Source organism: Hylobates moloch, unplaced genomic scaffold (assembly GCF_009828535.3).
Source record: "Hylobates moloch isolate HMO894 unplaced genomic scaffold, HMol_V3 SCAFFOLD_5, whole genome shotgun sequence".
NCBI classification, from domain to species: Eukaryota; Metazoa; Chordata; class Mammalia; order Primates; family Hylobatidae; genus Hylobates; species Hylobates moloch.
Genome location: NW_026652280.1, coordinates 13,789,849 through 13,790,232, shown reverse-complemented (window position 1 = coordinate 13,790,232; position 384 = coordinate 13,789,849).

Here is a 384-nt window from a genome sequence, read left to right as displayed (position 1 = left end):
TGAGATTGAAGAGTTGATTGATAAAATTAATATTAAATCTAGTTGGAAAATTCTCCAAATATCATTTAAATAAATATATATTATCAAGTTGCTTAAATTCAGTATTATACTGAAACCAACTAGAATGAGCTCACAAGAACTAATTCTGCATATCTCTTCCCAACTCCAGGTACAATGATATCATTTTGGTAGGTTGATGTCAGCCTTGGTGGGATTATTTAGACCACAACAGTAATCAGCAAACACTACCCTTTTCTCTGGAGAACAAGTTGTTAAACATTTACCAGCACTCTACTGCTTAAATTATTTTATAAAAGGAAATGTCATAATTGTAAATATAGTATGAATTTATATGATTTAAAATAATGACATGAAAGGAATTTA